Source organism: Adiantum capillus-veneris, chromosome 11, assembly GCF_014529385.1.
Source record: "Adiantum capillus-veneris isolate H3 chromosome 11, ASM1452938v2, whole genome shotgun sequence".
In the NCBI taxonomy this organism is placed as follows: Eukaryota; Viridiplantae; Streptophyta; class Polypodiopsida; order Polypodiales; family Pteridaceae; genus Adiantum; species Adiantum capillus-veneris.
This window is the reverse complement of record NC_140941.1, coordinates 33,271,696-33,290,840: the sequence shown is the minus strand read 5'-3', so window position 1 is coordinate 33,290,840 and position 19,145 is coordinate 33,271,696.

Genomic DNA, 19,145 nt, shown 5'->3' with positions numbered 1-19,145 from the left:
CTCCTTTGTTGAATTTTTACAATGCATCCAAGAGTGAGCCCCTCCTTTGTAATATCATAATACAAAGCATCCAAGTTGCCCTTGACACATGCATGGAGGAGGATTATTGGTGAATAAAGAAATATATACATGGTGGGACTAGTGTATGGACTATTCATGGACTTTAGCTCAATGAGCACATGGTGTTAGAATAATGAGTAAAAATAATAATAAAAATATGGAGTAATTATGGATATGGAAAGATATTGGAATCATATGATATGGCCCCTCTTTGTATTATTTTGGGTGAAAGAGAAAAAGGTATGCAAGTAAATAATATAATAAACATGACCAATGAGTAGAAATCAATTTTTTTGTTTTCACGAGGGTGAGGGTGAGAATGTGGGAGTGATTTGTATAACGGAAAAATATGAGGTTAGAGTATGTACATATTGGCAAAAAATATACTTATGGTGTAAGAGGGTGAAAGAAGGCATACACAGGTTTAATAAAACACACACCTAAGTAGAAATATTTAAATAAAATAAAAAATCCCTATATTTAGGCCATATATACAATGAAATATTTACACACGAAGAGGCCATAATATATATTCTTTAAATTTATTTTATTTTATTTTTTTGGTTGAACAAGCCCAGTGACTAGCTAGCTGAGGATTTTAAGAAGATATGGGAAAAGCCCCCTAACTCACACACGCCTAAGTACAATGAAAAGGTAAGAATAGCCACAGTGTTTAGGTGATTTTGGTAGGGTGGGATAACTCACTATGGCAATTACGGAGAGCCGAAAAACGGCTATCATTAGCCCTCCCCCAAGATGATGGTATATTCATGTACCATCATAGAGCATCTTTTCCAAAGAGAGTGCTTCAGAGTCCTTGACGAGATCTTCATTGTTTGGGCCCTCAGAATTTTGGCTGGAGTTACACTCATGCTTCATGTAACAATACTTACATGAGACAGCGACCTCTTGACATATCTTTGGTAGATCCTTTGGTAGAAGGCGACTCAAATAGGGCTTCAAGCGATACCCGTTTACCTTCTTGGAGTGCTCTTTACCATTCAAGTCCATAAGCTGATAGTAACTTGAATTGAAAGCCTTCTTGACTATGTATGGCCCTTGCCATCTAGTTTCAAACTTGTCATCAAAACGATTTTCAAGTCGATTGTCATACCTTAGCACAAGCTCTCCTTCCTTGATGCCTTTGTCCTTCAGTTTCTTGTCGTGCGTTTCTTTCGCTTGTGTGGCTTTCCTCTTGTAGCACTCGTAAGCTGCTTCTCTTTTCCACTCAAACTCCACTAATATAAGAAGTCGATCCATCCTTACCTCTTGATCATCTTGTGCACCTTTGCCATGAAGTCGCATTGTTGGAATGTTGAGCTCGATAGGCTGCAAAGCCTCTTGACCATAGACCAAGTGAAATGGTGTGAACTCCGTGGCTTCCCTATATGTGGTTCGATATGCCCACAAGGCACCATCCAAGAAGTCATCCCATAATTTTGTCTTGTTTTGCACCATCTTTCTAATGATTCCTGCAATGACACCATTAGCCTTCTCCACCAAACCATTTGACTGTGGGTAGTATGGTGTGCTATGACGATGTAGAATGTGAAGCTCTTCACAAACTTCTGTGAGCAATCCCTTCCTAAACCCTGGACCATTATCAGAAACAATCTCCAAAGGTGTGCCAAATCTGCAACAAATGTGAGTGTACACGAACTTGCTAACTGTCCTCTCATTCACTCTTGCCACACTTTGAGCTTCCACCCACCTAGTCATATAGTCTACAGCCACTAGAATGTAGAGTTTACCATTTTTTGTCCTAGGCAGAGAACCCATAGCATCAATTCCCCACTTTTCAAAGGGTCCATTTGCAAGGACTAACTGTCGTGGAACATGTAACAGATGCTTGTTTCCATTAATCTGACAATTGTGGCAGCTTTTACACCAATGTTGAACATCCACATGCAAACTTGGCCAAACATACCCCGCAAGCAAAATCTTCTCCACAGTTAAATCTTGGGCAAAATGACCACCACATGCCTCTTCATGCAAACCTTTTAGAATGGCTGGAATTTCCTCGATAGTTGGTACTCTTCTGCACACTTGATCCTTCCCTCTTTGATAGAGGGAGCCTTCTAGGAAGAGATAGAAACTTGCCTTCTTCATGAGTCTCCTTTTCTGAGCTTTAGTGAAGTCTTGTGGAAACTCGCCCTCCAAAATGTAGCCAATAATGGGAGCCAATGACTCCAACCCTTGGTATCTCGGTTGCTTGACAACTGCTGCCACCATGATGACCTGCACTTCTTTCTCAACACATGTAACTGCTTGTTGTGCAAATAAATCGGCATCTTCATTTTGTTTCCTAGGAATATGATACAGTTGCACTTCTTCAAATTGATTAAACATCCTACGAATCGCATTAAATTTTGTCCTTAAGCTTTCATTCTTGCATGCCCAAATGCCTAAAATCTGTTTAGCAATGAGAAGTGCATCTCCCTTTACCATGAGACATTGTATCCCTTGGCCAATGCACATCTTCAAACAATGAAGTAGTGTGTCGTATTCTACTTCATTGTTGCTAGTTGAACCTGGTAGATTGACCTTCTCTTTCATGACCACCTCTCCACTTGGGTTGAGCAATACTAGCCCTCCCCCTGCTTTTCCTGTGATTCGTCGAAAAGCTCCATCAAAGAACAAGGTAAAAGCATTAGGAATACTTTTAGGTGGTGGCAATGGTAGGGTCTTTACTTGAGGCACCTTAATTTCCTTCTCATGTACCCTATAAGTGAGAATCCCTGCCAATTGTGCACTCACACTATCTTCTACCTTGAAAGAGTATTGGAACTCTTGCAACTCCATAATCCACTTTGAGATCCTAGTGCTAAGATTCATTTGAGATGACACCCAAGGAAACAAATTTTCTGCAGTGAGAATTACAAAAGGTTTTGGTAGCAAGTAGGATCTAAACTTTCTTACCGAAAACATGAGAGAAAGCATCATGAGTTATGCTTCTGTGTAGCCTCTCTCCAAAGCATTCATGACCCTACTAGCAAAGTAGATGGGTCGCATCCTGGTACTGTGGGGATCTTGTTGTAGCAACACAGCACCAATTGTTTCCTTCCCAACACTAGAGCTAACAAAGAATGTGTACTCCCAACAAGGAGGCATGAGTGTTGGTAGCTCTGACAAAATGACTTTAATGTTACAAAAATATTCTTCAAGATCATCAGACCAAAAAAACTCGACTTGTTGTGTCAACTTTTGCAAAGGGTGAAGTAACTCCAAGGCTAAGTGAATGAAGCGTGACATATACTTCACCTTTTGAATGAATGAGATGACCTCTTTGAGATTCTTGGGTGATGGGAGCTCAATAAGAGCTTTTGCTTTTGCTGGATCCACCTCAATACCTTTATAGGAAACCTTGTGACCAAGCAAGATCACTTCATCCTCACATATGTGGCACTTGTCGGGGTTGAGTTGACCTCCCATGTCGTAGAGCTTCTTTAAACCTTCTTCTACCCTTTGTAGATGCAATGGTTTTGAGCTATAAATGCAAAAATCATCAATAAAAACCCTGATTGACTTTCCAAAGAATGCTTGAAAAACCATGTTCATGAAACGTTGGAATGTTGCAGGAGCATTTGTCAGACCAAATGGCATGACTCTAAAAGCATAACAACCCCAAGGAGTGATAAAGGTTGTTTTCAATTGATCTTCCAATGCGATACCTATTTGAAAGTAACCTGAGTAGCCATCACACACAATATACTTCTCATGACCAGCTACCTCATTTAGTATTTCATCTTGAAATGGGAGGGGAAAGTGATCTCTTTTTGTTGCCTCATTGAGTGGACGGTAATCTACACACACCCTCCACTTGCCGTTCTTCTTGGGAGTGACAACAACGGGAGAGACCCACTCTCAATTCTCCACTGGATAAATGAAACCTGCTGCTAGAAGCTTTCTTACCTCCTTGAGTAAAGACTGCTCCTTGATGACTCCTAACCTTCGTAGCTTCTGAGCCTTAGGTGTGGCATCTAGCTTCAACTCAATTTTGTGTTGAACGACATCTACTCCACGCACATCGGTGTAATCTTTAGCAAAAATACTAGGAAATTTCCTTAGCACACATTTGAACTCCTCTCTTTCGTCCTTTGTAAGTGTTGTAGACAACATACCTTCTAACATTCCTTCATCTTGCACATTTTGGTTCTCTTGAGTACCTACCTCTTCCAAACCTGGGCAAGAGGTCTCCTGGTTGTTTGGCTTAAACCTTACCCCCATGACTTCAATGGAAGACTCCTCTTCAGTAATGCTGCCGCTACTTTCTTCTTCTGAAGTGTTATCAGTCCAATCTTCTTCCGTCTCACTTTGAGATGATTCTTCATGGAGCTCCTCTTGCCGTTGCTTCTTCATGTCAAAGACAACCTTCTTATGATTTTCGTTCTTGCAAATTAATTTTCCACTCTCCCAATCCTGCAAAGCTCGCATTTTCATTAGCCATGGTCTCCATAGGATAAATGGGTAACCATTTCCTTTGGTAGACATGACATAGAAATCCATTGCCTTCTTAATGCCAAAGGCCTCCACAAAAACATTTTTACAAATGCCTACGCACGTAGCCTTGCTATTGTTTGCCATCTTGACTTTGATTTCAGGTGTCTCATGGATGTGCATGCCTAGTTTTTGCATGAGTCCCTCTGTCATGATACAAATTTGTGGACCCCCATCCACTAGACCTTTCCTAACCAATATTCCTTTAATGTAACAATCTAGCACAGGTGTAATATCCTCATTCATTTCAGCATGTGCAATTTTTACAAAAGGCACACTCTCTTTTACCTTTCTCCTAGTGCTAACTGCCTTTGTTAAATCCCTCCTAACTTGTGGGCATAATGCAAGAAACTGAGGCCATGAGATATCAAGACCCTTACCTCTCATGTCTTCCAACAAGTTGTATGGAGCCATACCATGTCCAAGAGGGAAGTCTTGGAGATTGATACGACGTCAAGTTCTCTTAGCTTCCTTGGTCTCCTTTGCCTTCTTGCCTCGTCCATGGTCACTTTGTGATGTGACACCTTCTTTCTCTTTACCTTTTCCTCGGCCACGCTTAATGCCATTTGCTTCCATGTCAACCTCTCTTGAATTTGTCACCTCTACCACATGCACATTTGGGTCTGGCAAAGGTGGAACTCCTTCCACTCCTTGTGGAGGTGGTCTTGCTCCATTTGGCCTTTGCAGAAGTCGTGGTTGCTGACTAGTTCCTTCACCTGCATTCATCACTGGGTAATTCAAGTTAGGTCTCCCTGGCTCCCCACGGGGCCAAGGACAATTATACATCCCATGTCCAGACTCTCCGCAATTCCAACATTGTAAGACTCTCCTAGGTCGTGGATCTCGCTCTTCAGACTTCTTTGCTTGTCCCTTTGGACCTACAGCTTGTGCAAGGTGAATTTACAGGCTGCTTAAAGATTCATTTAACTTCTCAATCACTTCCGCCGTTACCTCAGGAAGCTCCCTAGGTGTTGATGCTTGTGACTTGCCTTTGGGTCTTAGACCTTCTATTGGAACCTCTCCCCTTAATCACTTGAGTTTCCTATATTTCTGAGCAGCCCTAGTTTCAGTTGCATCAAAGGTAGCAGGTGCACCGGCCTCAACTTTTACCTTAAGGTCAGGAAAGAGTCCGGATATGAACCTCTCCTTCTTTAGGAACTCTGCACCATCACCAGGGTTAGCAACATTTCTCACCCATACAGCCCAAAGACGTAGAAACTCTTGTTTGTACAAGTAGTAGTCATCTAAGTCTTTTTGCTTATGAGAAACAATGTCTTGCCACAGTTTTTGAGTGTTTTGGGGATCAAAGAAGTATTTCTTGAAACGATTCAAAACTTCTTTGTAATTCCCCTTAACTTCCTCATGCAAAGAGTCAAACCAAGTGCTAGCATCTTTCCTAAGGACCACCTCAAACATTTCTGCACGTTCTTGATCAGTTACTATCCTCTTGATACGACAAGACATTTTGAAATTTGCTAAATATAATTTTGCATCCTCCCCAGGCTCTCCAAAGAACAAGGGGTAACCACTCATTTGCCTAGTTGTATCCATGTTGCTGGTTTTACTCAAAAATTTATTTCTCTTTTTTTATTTTTTGTTTTGCAAAATCAAATTTCAAAGTAGAATGAAAATATAAACGTCAAAGCTTAGATCATAGCGAATCAATGGCAAAATGAACGGATTGATTGAGGCATTGATAGCTGCTACTTGCCTAGGTTCAAACATACGACGGAAAACACGTTGAAATTGTAACTTTGTGCCAACTATTACATGCACGTCTTGTCTAGCCAAAGGAATGAATGTACGATACAAGTCCTCGTGATTCATCAACCTAGCTAAAACAAGATAAACACATGTACATCAAAAGAGACATTATAGTCTACAAGTGGGAGTATAATAGGATTTGGAGATTGTAGAATATCTCTTAATGCTTCAGCATCAAAGAGGAATACAATACATTGTTGAAAAAATATTTTTCTATCAATACGAACATTTATCCTAATCCCTTGCACCCAATGAAACTGATGAAATTGAATTGCATGAGCAGGATTAGGAAGTGGTGGATTGTTCATGTAAACACAACTAGTTTTTGAATACTTACCTTGTGTATGCTAACACAACCGCTCGTCCTCCATGGGGGCACCAAAATTGAGGCGGTCCGGGGCGGGCAACAAGAGACGCGACCTCTAAACACCCCTCAAGGCTCCCTTGCTGCTCAATTGAGGCTGGGGCAACTACAAGCACAACAAAACTGCAAACCCACAGCCAAACCCAAACAATATAGGGGCACCGCCTAGTTATGGTATGCGAACTAGGACGTAAGAGAGATTTTGGTACAGACAAGAAGATGCACCACACAACACACACAAGCAACCTCACACCAAGACACACACAAAATGGACCAGAGAGAGCTAGAGCAAACGGAAGAGAGAGAGAAAAGGATCTTGCATAATACCTTATTTGTGACTTGCAAATGGAGATGGTTTGTTAGGTTGCTACTGTTCAATAATTCAAATATATAAAAAACAGTGATGAAATGGATTATTGAACTTCAGGAGTTTCAATTCACCTTTTTGGTGGAAGAAAGTACTCAAGCTACCTTGGCAGATTTACTCACTTATAAAGATACTCCTGTTTTGGTAAAAGAGGAAGTAGCACGAAAGAAGAAAATCAAGACTCTTGCCATCTCTGATTCTTCGTTGTTATACTTTGATAGTTCTTACCAAAGAAGTCATGATGCTACTTCAGGAGGCATTGTCATATATGATACACAAGGAAAGCTTGTAAGAAAACAAGGACTGAAACTTGATGCAAAGAGTAATAATGAAGTAGAGTACATGGCCCTTCAAGGTGGTTTGTAAATTTGCTTGCAGTTGGGAATTAGAATCTTTCAGAATCAAAGGAGACGCCTTCTTGGTCGTAAAGCAAGTATTGGGAGTATGGAAGAATAAGAATCCAGAACTGAAGAATTTATGCTTCAAGGTGAAATCATTGCTCAAAAAGTTCAAAGCATGGAGTTTTCAACATATTGAGAGGTCTCAAAATGAAGAAGCTCATGATGCTTCCCAAGAATGATCACTTGTGTGTTTGTATTGAAGGCAAATGCCCCTTTATATCATGAAAGAGAAGTCTTATCAAAGGAGATGGATTGTGTGTTGACAGGTATTCTACCTGAAGGTTTACCATCCTCCAAAAAGTATGCATTTATAAGAAAATCCAGGAAATACTAAATTCTTGATGATGTGCTTTACATGAAAGGAATTGATTTGGTTTTGTGCTGTGTGCCCTGGAAGAAGGCAATTTACAAGATTTTGGTAGAAAATCATGAGGGATCAGTGAAGGCCAGTTTGCCATTAAGATTATGTTACATAAAATCTTGCAAGAAGATTATGTATGGCCAAGCATTTAGCGGGATGTTAATCATTGGTGCAAGTCGTGTTTGCCTTGCCAGAAGATGGGAAAGAGAATTTTAAAGCCCGAATTGCGACATGCAATTTTAGCTTTTGATTTGTTTGAAAAATGGGGTCTTGATGCTATTGGACCCTTACCTATGACTAGCAAAAGAAATGCTTACATTTTGACAACAGTGGATTACTTGTCACAATGGGCGTAAGCCAAAGCTGTCAAACATGTTACTAGTAAGGAGATGGGGAAATTTGTTTATGAGCATATATGCAGCAAATTTGGTGTACCCCTAGATCTACTTTCTGATAGAGGACCAAGATTTAGAGGAGATATTTTTGATTTCTTATGCGAGAATCTCAATATACAGCATAGGTACAATTCTCCTTAGTATCCACAATGCAATGGTCTCAATGAGAGATTCAATGGAGAGTTGGTAAAGATCTTGACAAAGATGACCCAGACACATGGGAAGACTTTGGATTCAGAGTTGCCCTGTGCATTATGGCCCTACAGAACTGTTATCAAAATGAGCATAGGATTTTGTCCTTATCACTTGGTTTATGGCAAGGAAGCTTTCTTGCCAATTGAAGTGGATATTCTTGCACTCAAGTTATTTTCATTAGGAGATGAAGAGCAAGCAAATGCATGGGAGAAAAGTTTGTTGGATTTACAATGTTTGCAATTGGACAGAGTTTTAGCTTTGAGCTACTATGGGGAAGTATCAAAGAAGGCTCAGCTAAAAGCTAATGAATGTGTGGAGGACAAGAAAATTAAAAAGGGTGATTTGGTGTTGTGATACAATAGTAAGTTGGACAATACCTTACAGAGGAAGTTTCAAATCAAATAGGATGGTCCTTTTACTGTTGTGAACAAATTTGAAAATGGCACATATCAATTGGCAGATTTGAGTGATGCACATCATAAATATTGTGTTAATGGTTATAGATAGAAGAAGTATATGGCACGTTTGATGACAATTGTGACATATGAGATGTTATCAATGGAGGGAGACAATGTGGAAACATCTGAGGATGTAGATGAGGTTTCTGGGGATGAAATGCAGTAGTTGTTCACCCTAGGAACCTCTGCTTGTCATGAATGAGTAAGCAGGCTGGGGGGGGGGGGGTGGAAAGCTATGTCAGACATTTTTTGGATAAGCATAAAGTCACTAATTCATGCTAAAAAGCTTGCCCACTAGCCTCGTGTATATATGTGTACATAACCCTACGAGTTTTGGAAGTGGCTCTGTAAATATTCATGTACAAAGGTGTGATTTTTCCAAGCTTGAATGCTGATATTTTGGGTTGTTCAAATATAGTTTTTAATAAATATTTTCAGCTGTGCTTTATAGCTTGTGAGTCGGACTTGTACATCATGAGTTATGAGCATCCGAAGAGGGTAGTCTCAACTTAGAAGGTGATTGCAGGTGCATGCAAGAAGGGCAACTAGGCCAACTTGGGGTTCTAAGATTAGAAATTTTGAAGTTTTATATTTTTGGAGATAGCCGAGGTGATGGGCTTCGAGCCGTGTGTTAATGTGCGTCATTCGGTGACCGGAGCAGCAAGGCATGCCTCGGGGAAAATTGTTTGAGAAGTCCTCTCATGCTTTGGGAGAAGCTGGGAAGTTTTGGAGAAGTTGGGAAGCTTGGGAGAGTTGCCATGTGGCATGGAATTAATCCCACATGGGAAGAAGAAAGGGGAAAGTGAAGGGTACATAGGGCACTTTGGGAGCCCATTATGGTGTATCAAAGGTGAGAGGAGCTCTCTCAAGGCTTGGCTATGAGGGCTCGTGGGCTCATGGGGAAGGGGATGGAAAAATCTTCAGTCCACATCCGCTGCCCAAGTGCTTGGCCACTTTTTTTCGTCCCCAGACACTTGCCCCCACCTCATTCCTTGGTCAAAGGGTCACCGACAGGTCATTTTTCACCCAAAAAAGGACAAACTTGGACCAATTAAGAGAGGCCGAAGGAGAGAACCATGTGAGCTAAGAGGAGAGAGAAAATCACTTGGGATAAAACCAAAAAAATACCCCTTTTTAATAGCTGCAATTCTCTGCAGACTTGAAAAACTTCCAGAGAGCTCATTTTTGAGGAAGAAAAAGGACACCTCCATGTTCGAGCGGCCATAACTTCTTTGTTTCTTCTCTGTTTTTTGCCTATGGATACTCTACGGACATCTCCACAAGACGAGATTTGTCATGATTTCCTTTGTTTCTATTGATTTTGAGTGGGTTCCATGCTTGGAGGGTTTCTCATAAATCTCTACAGTTGTTTACCACAGGTGTTTTTGGTCGTGCAATAGTTCTTCGATCCGATGGTGTAGCTCATGCAAGGATATAGGGGTATTCATTTTCCTTCTTGTTTGCAAGCTAACACCAGCATCACCTAATTTTCTTGGTTCTCCTTGGCATTAGAGACTCTCGTTCGGCGGTGGGAGGCGGCCTCGACATCGACATTCTTCCCCGACGTCCTTTGGCTCCCGGTATTGGAGAGCTAGTACATTCTGGTTTAGAGCCCTTCTCTGGACGATTTTGCCGGCATTCCTCCTCTATGGCTTTGAGCATTGGCGATTAGCATCGATCAATTTATACACTAATTTGACGGCTCGGCATTGGTTTTGACACCGATTAGGCGGCTATTCGGCTACCGTATCTCTGCCCAACGATCGAAATGACACCGACGACAATTCTCCAACCTCGACACAGGAGGAGTCCATAAAGCCAGAGTAGCATTGGCTCTCCTCTATCCCCCATCCAGTGTGGGCGGACTCCGACGTACTCTTTACGGCATTATGACTTTGACGATTCTCCAATTTTTGACTTTGATGGCACATACGACACATACGGCTCTAACGGCCCATTTCGGAGCGGGTTTTTCCCTCGAGCACAATTAGCCCTTGGATGGCATTTTTGGTCGACGTGTTTACCGATAGATGAGGCATTGTGTGCCAATTTTCTAGCGGTTTTGATCACAGGTTGCACAGTCTTTGCAATATAGCTTATGCAACACATGTAGTGCTCATGTACAAATGTGTGGAGCATTTCAGAGATCTTTTTTGCACGGCTTGGTGCATTTTGACGCTATGTATGCATTATGTGGATACAGTTTGAGCAAGCCATAGCTTGGAGGTAGAAGGTTCATAGGTTTACATGTATTTTTGGATAGGTATACGTCCATAGAGCCACTTGGTCACGATTGAGCTGTTTTGCTATGGTTTTGGCAATGCTATGTATTTCATTTGTGGATTTTTCTACTGAGACACTGAGTGTATATTTTCATGCGTATTTGGTGAGATTTTTTGAGTTTTTTCTTAGTCTTTAGGGGAAACTTTGTCGGCTTTTATCCAGATTCTCTCCATGGTTATGCGTATTTGTAGTTTACTCTCTGATGGGTTAGTGGTTGAGTTGACTCCCACTCTTGAAGTTATCTGCATTTTTTTGGCTTGCAATTTTTCTATTTAGTTTTGACTCATTTGCAAAGAAAATTCTGTCCGTTTTTCCCCCATCCTCTCGCTATAAAAGTTTGCAGTGTTTTGCCATCTTGTGCAATGGTTGATCTTTGACAGTGATCGAGTTTTCACTCTCACTTTGACAGGTTTTGTCAGGTTGGACAAAGTTTGGTGCTCATGTACCCACTCTCGCAAGAGTGAGGATTGCGTATGCTTGTGTGGCTACACACTTTACACGTCACATGTTTCATAGGTTTGTGCAAATTTTTAAAGGTATTTTCTCTTGTGTCTTGTGGGATGCATTTTTATCTAGTTTGCTCTCTACTCACGTATATGGTTATGTGCTTTATGATCAGTTGAGCAGTTTGTCCTAGTTCATGCTTGCAGAGTTGGCAGATTGTGGAGTTGTTTTATGCATATGCGAGCATCAATTTTGATGTGATTGGTCATGGTTTTTGTGCTTGTGTAGTGGTCGAGTGATCTCCCACTTTGTTTGCATTTTGGGGTTTACTTATGGTAGTAGATATGTGTGACAGTGAGAGACGGCGGTCTCGTTCTTGTCGATACTTGTGTTGTTGGCATTGTGGTCACACATGGCACATTAGGCACCGTTGTTTCACGTATGAGATAGTAGAGTGGAGATCTATGCATGATGCACGTGAGGTTTTGACACTGGCTGTAGCAGTGGCTTCATATGCCAGTGACGGTGATGTCACATTTGCCTTTAGCGTTCCTCTTGATTGCATGTCTTTGAGCAGTGACACTTTTCCACGTTGGTTGCTAGATAAGGATGCAATTTTCCATGTCACACCGCATCATGACTGATTTAGCACCTTCTCTAGTGGGAGTCTTGGCTGTGTGCACTTAACCGATGGTTTGGCATATTTAGAGGGTGCAGAGACATTTGTTTGTCTTTGCTTAGTGGTGCATCATATGCAATGCTACATGTGCGCTATGTTTCTCAACGGAAATAGAGCTTGATCTCAATGAGATAGGTAGTAGATTTTGGTTGTCAGATATTGCTTAGAGAGCAGTATTTCTAGATGCATTGTGGTTCATTAGTAATTGGCAGAGGAGCCTGCAGTGGACTAGTATATCCTATGCATGTGTGTAGGTACGAGACAACATAGTCTTGGTTTTGTTGCTGGCATGCTCTGAATGAGAGACAATACGTGTCTCTTTTGTAGGTGAGAATCACCATGCTCACGAGACATAGAATTTAGTTGTGCAGGATGTGCTAGTAGACTCTGTAGAGACAGAGGTAGAGTGGCAGTGGTCTAGTGAGTCACAACAAGTGTTGTCAGAGTTTGTGCAGGTAGAGGTAGAGCAATTCTTCTCCCTAGAGACACATACAAAGATGACAGACATGGAGTTCTTTGATATGCTCATGTTAGAGGCTGATGAGTTGGTGCCAAGATGCACAGTTTTGCCTATGGGGGAGAGGGACGTAGGTTTCCCAGAGTTAGTGTTCCATACCTAATGGGTATTCTTGATGATGTAGTGATTGCAGATAGCACAAGGGATGCAAGTAAAACTAGGTTTGCACAAATCTCATCAGCATTCGGGCGTCTCATGTTCGACTTATTAGTGTCGAGGCCCAACGTAACAACTGTAGTGGGAGCATTTGCAGTAGGGATAGTCAATCGTATGGTGGTTGACACTAGCATGATGCATACTGGAGTTTTGTAGACATTATAGAGTTGTCTGTGGGATTTACTTCCAGGCTCTAGTGTGGGTACGCATGCTGGCCTACCACCACGGCCGATACGATTGCATGTAGATCGATAGAGTGAGCCAGTGGGCATAGGATGAGAAAGTCTCTCACCTAGTTTCTTGTACATACTAGTAGTTTAGCTAGCATGTCTCACTTATCGACGCATCATCTTTACGTGGGAGTTTTTTGGGGTAAAGGTGCTGCGCCTGTTGCCTGCCTTTTGCTTAGGTCCAGACATCCAGTGTCCGACTGTCTACCCAAAGTGTGTACATACCCTTATTCTTTCTATATGAACAATAAGGAGCTCCTCACTGTTAGTGCCAGAGGTTTCTCCACCCACATCATCTCGTGCTTCTCCCCTTCCGTGTATGTATGGCACCGCACTGTGCACGTACGCATCTGTGGCACATGTGCACTCACACAAACCAGTACAGAACTGTCTCCCGGTGAAACTTCAACCCCGGGGTCTTCATTAAGGATTACCGTATGGTGTCACCTGAGTGTACAATAGGGGGGGTTTATGAGGCCAAAAGGTAGAATTTACAAAGGAGGGTACCGTATATAGGGGGTAAAATGGCAGTTTTGGTGCACGCAGGTGACGTCTTCCTAGTACTACTAGTGAATCTCTTGGGACTTCAGCTGGCAATATCTTGACAACCAAGACTCCAAACAATGATCTGAAAAGACTGACATGCTCCTCATGATGATCTCTTTACATATTATCAGCTAAAACTAGCTCTGACCACTTGTCTCCATCTACCCTGTCCATCTCAGATCTTCATTGCATCCTAGCTTTAAACTATCATATCTTCCATTGTGTGCTCTGTTTGCAAGCAGTCTGGACCAGCTTGTAGAGTATACCGAGGGCCACCTTTGGAACTTTCTTTTCTACACTTTAAACACTTAAAACCCACCCCTTCGAGAGCCACCATAGCAGAGCATTATGGCCCAAAAAACCACATATGGCATACATAACGCTGCTCCTTGCCTGCTCTTGATCTTCATAGCTACCCCATCACTTTGGAAAGCTCTTGAGAGCCCACACAATCCCACTTTGCACTCTTTGTAGCACCGACCTTCTTTGGCTCATTGCCCAACCCTCTTGTTGAAAATTCAATGTGCAACCAATAAGATGACTAAAGATATTGAGAAACTGCAAAATTGATAAACAATGTGAGCAAACAATAAATCCTACTGTATGTACAAAGTCTTATTAGCAACAAGTATAAATCTTGCTTATGTTGGTTGCCTAACCCCTTCTATTAGAACTTGATGGAATGTTGGCACCAATTCCCTTTCAAAGTATATCTTGAGATGCACACCATTTACTCGATTCTTAAGAAGATGACCATTCATCGATCCCCATCATCAAATAGGTACCATTAGGAAAATATTGATGGACCTTGTAAGGCCCTATCCACTTCTTTTCAAACTTCTTCTGAAAGGTGAAATCCAAATAGCTTTCCTACTTCATCACCAAATCACCCTTCTCTATCTACTTCTTCGGCAAATGCTGGTTCAACTTATCCACTCTTTTTTCTTGTTGCTTCACATAAAAATCGGATGTTGCCTCTCTCTATCCATCTTCAAAGATTCAAGACTTGTGATTTTATCCTGTAAAACATCTTGATGAGACTTGTTAATCCACCACATACCTTTTAGTGCACCTAGATGCACACATGCAACATCGCATCCTTGCCATAAACCAACTCATAAGGAGTAAAGTTGGTAGCCACTTTGTAAGAGGTCCTATGTTGGATACCCAACTTTTCCACTAGTGCCCACATCAGCTTACTTCTAAATCCTTGACCCAAATCAGAGATGAGTGCCAAAGTCACTCCAAAGAGGCAATATATGAAATAAAAAACAAATTGAGCAATTGAATGAGCATTTACCTCCTTCACTGCTTAGCCTCCACCCACCTAGTAAGATAATCAATGGACACCACAATGTACTTATTACCACTTGCAGACTTGGGCAACGTACCGATAGTGTCTAATCCACACTTTTCAAATGCATTTAAGCTGTGATAGCCCCCTGTGGCTTGGCTACCATTTGTCTTTCCCCTATTCTTTGGCATTGATAACATGTCTTCCACCATTAGTGCACATCTCGTACAATGGAAGACCACCAAAAAGCACCTCTTAAAATGTGAAACAATACTTGATCTTTCTCTTGGTGTCCAATTTCTTCATGACATTGCTCCAACACCATGCCAATTTTGTAAACAACCCTCCGCAACACTTCGTCTTGACCATATGTCATCAAATCCACTTCTACCAGAGTGAACTTACGAGCCTTTTGAACAATCCATCTCTTTTGTAATCTTGGCAGCCCCTCCGAACATTGGTATGTACTCAAGAAATCATCAACTTCCTTTAGAGTCTCCCTACCTACGTACATAGCTGGTGTCATACACAAAATTGAAACTTGAGTCTGCACTCGACTACTAGCCAACCGATCCGCTTATTTATATTTCTCTCTTCTATGTTTGAACTGTACTTTTCAAATAACTTTAACAATTGCTTTATGGAGAAAAAGCCAATCCTTGAGAGAATCCCTTTTTACTTGCCACTACCCCAAAAGCTGCTTTATAACTAGGACAGCATTATCTTTAACTACCAACCAGGAAATTCCAAAGTCCACACATTGCTTGAGCCCCAAGTGAAGTGTGAGGTACTCCCCTTCATTATTCATGTGTACACCTTCCAAATCATAGGCTTTTGAGAAAATTACCGTACCTCGGGGATCCTGAATGATTACTCTCCCTGCAACCACATTCTTTGGCCCACCTGCCTTTTCTATGGCGCACTTGTATATCCTTGCTAGATAATTAGTGGTCTTCTCTTAAAGAGGTGTCAATGGCTTCTACAAACATGGACCCTCTAGGGTTGATAAGCATCACATTGATGAGCAACTTCTTTTGACAGTTGGTCCATCCATCCAACACTACGGTGCAACCATATGCAGGAACAAAGTCTACCACTATGCACTTGAGGATGGATTCAATATTGTCTTTCACTTTATCTAGATACTCTATGCGCATCTTATTATAATTAGAAAGCACAAACCCTTTTTTGGCTCTCCTCATTAAAGTATCTTGACATGTGGGATTGCGCATAGCATTGAATGATATATCGCTGTCGTGTAGTTCCACTCTCATGCTAAGAAAGATACCAGAAAGATGCACATAGAGCTTATTTGAAGCTTACTTGATGAATGATCACTGTTCAGGGCTTGGTAACAAACTACCTTTATGAGTAATGTATGCCAGATGCGGCTTAAAAGGGCCAATAGATGCCTTAATAATGCTAAAAATGGAATATTCTTGAAGTGATCACAAATGGGATTTTATGATCTAGAACTGTAGTGCTTGAAGTGCTCTACCGACATGTATTTACGGCTTGTCAGTCGGAGCTACGGTGAAGAAGTTAAGGCAACTTGAAGTTTGAGTCAATTACAGATCCGTATCGGATTGGGCAAGTGCAGCTGAGTGATCACAGATGAAGAGAATGCATGGGCTTGAAGTGCTCACTTTGTGGATTATGTTGGTCTTTTCAGATCAGCAATCAAAGTTACAGTTACCAAGATATCGCCAGATTAAATTTCCTCGCGGACCAGTTTTGTGTCAGGTCAATCGCCTTGATCGGTGTGCCATCTGGGAATATTACATCCTAGCAAGGGTTTTTATGGAGACTATATGATGATTGAAGGCTAAAGGAATTTACAGATTGCCAATCAAAGTCCAGAGCTGTAAGAAATTAATGCTTGAATTCGGCGACAATGACTAACGGCGGTGAGGTTTCTTCAGACTGGCATCCTATGCAGTACAATGATTGCAAGATATATATACCCTGCCTGGTTGCGGCAAGGAAGATCTAGGAAAATTAACCAGATGAAAAGGGAAGGCCTTTCTCCAAATCCAATCACCTATACGTGCATCTTAAAAGCATGTGGCATTATACGAGATGCTGATATGGGCAGTAAAATTCATGATGATATTGTCAGTCGAGGTCTGCTGTGAGAAGATGCCGTGCTAGGTGATAATTTAGTCGATGCACATGCCAAATGTGGTGCCTTTATGAAGCTTAGGGGCCGAAAGGCCGCCCATAGTCACCATGGGGAAGCCGGCCGCCGCCCAAAGCCCCACCAAATGGCCAGCCATAAGGGCGTAGGACTTTTCTAGGTTTGAAGGAAGGGAAATTAGGGGAAGTGTTGGTGAGGCGGCAACAGAGAGCAGCACAAGTGGAGGGGAAACAGCTTGCACAGGGCTGTGTAGCTCGGTCGAGCTCGGCCATGAACGAAAAAGCCTCACATTTCTAGGGCGGCCCCATTTAGAGCCATTGCCGGTGGATTTTGGAGACTCGAGAACCATCACCTACCACATCATCAAGTGGGACCTCACATGCCTTGTCACGGTGGTGTGACAACAAAAAGAAAAAGAGCGTAAAAATAGCGGGCATAGAGAGTGAGGTGAAGAAGAGCATGAATGAAAGAACGAGGAGAAAAAAAGGAGAGAAGGAAAGGGAAATCTCTTGCTCTCTCTCTCGTCCTCGATTAGAAAAGGAAGGGGGAAATATCTCCCTCTCTCTCTCTTTCTCGTGGTTGAGCAAGGAAGGAGGAACTCTATCTCTCACGTTCTCAGATAAGCAAGGAGAGGAGCAAGAAGCCACTCTCTCTCTCTCTCTCTCTCTCTCTCTCTCTCTCTCTCTCTCTCTCTCTCTCTCTCTCTCTCTCTCTCTCTCTCTCTCTCTCGCTCTCGGAAGCAAGAAGGGAGAAATGACTGAAGAGAAGCAATATTGCAGGAGTATGGCAGAATGGGACTTGAAGAAGAATTCTCTCTCGACCTAGAGGCATGATGCACAAAGGGAGAGGACGGCTATTAGAAGAAGAGGAGCTTGTATGAGGCAATGCATGAACAAGAAGGACGTGAAGGGGAGACGGAGGAGGGAGAAGAGCCAGGGAAGTCTTTCTCTTGCTCTTGAACATAAGCAAGGAGATAACTATTTCCATCGTTCTCAAAGATAAACAGGGAATTATCTCTCTCGAGCTCAGTAAGAGACAGCAGTGCAAATATATAGAGTTCAACAACATTCAAAGCAGGGAAATCTGACCCAGAGGAAATTTTTGATCATCAATGACATCCTAGATTTAGTTAATCCTTTTTTATAAATCACGGAGCCGTTAACGACCCGGGTAATTGTAAAGGGAGCCTAAACTCCTAGAACTCAAAGAACCCAAGTGTTGGTGCTGCTAGCAGCCCTCCTTGGCTAATGATCAGAATGTACCTAGAGCTTCAATTGATCAATTGAAGTTTACGATGATTGCCATAGATTTTTTCACCTATTTTTCTTATTCTCTCTCACACCTTCCACGGCGAGAGGCCCGTGCCTTCCCAACTCACGTTTTGAACACATGTCCCCAATATATCCCCCGACATCTTTGGTGAACCTGACGCAAAACCGATCTGGGGTGGGAGGTAAAAATGGAGACGCTAGAACAATTGAAGCAATTTATTTATGATTTCAATTTCAATGGATTTGATAAAAACCGAGCACTTGTAGATTTTCCACAATGTTGGAATTAGTTCAACGATGTTTGTAGAAAGCAAAAGCCATGTAGAAAAAAAAAAGCAGATTGATGATGCTGTAGAGCTAGCACTTGCTGCTATATGGGAGCAATATCATAATTTTCAAGGATATTATCCATAATGTTTTATTGCATGTTTTGAAGCCAAGATGAAGAGCCAAAATATTCCGGAAAATTGGACGATTTCATCTTTTGAAGAGGTTGTAAACTCAAATGTTGGTAAAAGGCAGGTTCAAGAACTGGCAGAAGCATATCCCACACGATGGGACTATTTTGTAGAGAAATTTATTTGCAAAAGCTCAAGGATTCTACATCTGGAAATAAAAGACATTACTGAACAAAGCCAGGTTGTCTTCAGTAAAGGTGAAGGGGATCGGATGAAGTTCCTCACTTATGATTAATTTTGGGAACACATTTTTGCAAGAAGCAAAGCC